Genomic DNA, 1,707 nt, shown 5'->3' on the forward strand with positions numbered 1-1,707 from the left:
AGAGACAGGCATTGCTAGGGTTTCTCTTCAAAGTTCTCTTGACTGAGACTACCCCATTCCACCCTGCTGGCCCTGGTGAGATTCCAGGGAGGCCCACCCCATCAATTTTTTGGAGTATATTTTTTAAAGTGTAGTACGAAGAATTTATTTCTTTAGAATCATTTGAGAGTAATATGCTCAGATATTCCTTCACCCTGGAGTACTTGAGTGTGAGCTTCCTGCAAGGTCATTCTCCTGCATAACCGCAGCACAATCCTCAAAATCAAGACTTAAACCTTGACGCATCACTAAGCCTCCAGAGCCAGCTCCTGTTTCATCAGTTGTCCCAACAGTGTCCTTCACTGCATAAGGATCTGGCTCAGAATCACACGCTGCATTTAGTGGTCATGTGTCTTTCAGCCTGGAACGGTTCTCAGTGTGAGTTCCTCCGAAGCTGCCCCAGTCCACTTCAGGTCACGTGTCTTGGCTGCTCTCGCACAGGAACAATGCTGTGCACATCTCATGGCATCCTGCTGGGTGGAAGTGACTGGTGCTGGTCACTCTTGTCACTTCAGGAAGGAGGTGTTGGCTAGACTTCCCCACTGGACTCTCCCTCTGTTTCCCTTTGTAATTAACAAATATTTCATGGGAGGTACTTCGAAGCTATCTCAGTACTCTGGTTCATGATCGAACTTTCAATCTGTTAATTTATTTTTTGTCAGTGCAGACTCATGGTCTCCTATTTTTTTCCCAGTGGGTTATAATCTGTTACTATATTTATTTTGATGCTCCTTCAGGATGGCTTCTGTGTCCTTTTGGCCTGTCCCCATCATTGTTTGAACACCTCATTCCTTTTAATACAAAGCAATATAACAGGCTCATCTTCCTCTGCCTTAGTCCTGCAATCAGCCATTTCTCCAAAGGACCCTGGCCTGCTTCCTGTTCATGGGGAATGGTCTTTAGAAACCAAGATCTGGGCACTAGATGGGCTTATTGCTCTTGGGGATGTTGCTGGTCCCAAGCCCTCTTGATGGACAGAGTTCGGGTACACTCACATGTGCATGCACACTCATACACACATACACACACATTAATATCTATATTTATTACTGTATCTATCTGTATAGATTTGTATTAGTCTGTATCTGTTGCTTATAACAGAATACCTGGAACTGGGTAATTTACAAAGAAATGACATTTATTTCTTAGAATTTCAGAGGCTGGGAAGTCCAAAGTACAGGTAACACATTTGGTAAGGGCCCTCTTCCTGATGGGGTGACTCTAAGTGACTCAAGATATCATACGGCAAGAGAATGGCTTAAGCAAGAGGGAGCTAACCTCCTCACTTGCTCTCCTTTAAAAGCTTCAGAACCGTGCCCGCTTCTCCATGAATGCATCAATCCATTCAAAGGGCACCGTCCTCACAATCTCATCACCTTTCAAAGGCCTCACCTTTCAAATACCATAATCGGATCACCCACCCTCTGAACACTGTTACAGTGGGGATTAAGTTTCCAATACACGAACTTTTGGGGGACACATTTGACCCATAACAATATTGGAAACCATGAGTTCCCAGCAAATCTTCTAATTCCAATCCAATATATTATAGTTCCTTATAGTTAAAGTTATTTTCTTTTCCATATTTATAACTCCTTTCTCCAATGGTGAAGAACCTGATTCCCATTATCCTTAATATTTTTCCTTGCTTTTGAGTTAATTCGTGTA

This window comes from Galeopterus variegatus, unplaced genomic scaffold (assembly GCF_000696425.1).
Source record: "Galeopterus variegatus unplaced genomic scaffold, G_variegatus-3.0.2 Scaffold7990, whole genome shotgun sequence".
Classification (NCBI taxonomy): domain Eukaryota; kingdom Metazoa; phylum Chordata; class Mammalia; order Dermoptera; family Cynocephalidae; genus Galeopterus; species Galeopterus variegatus.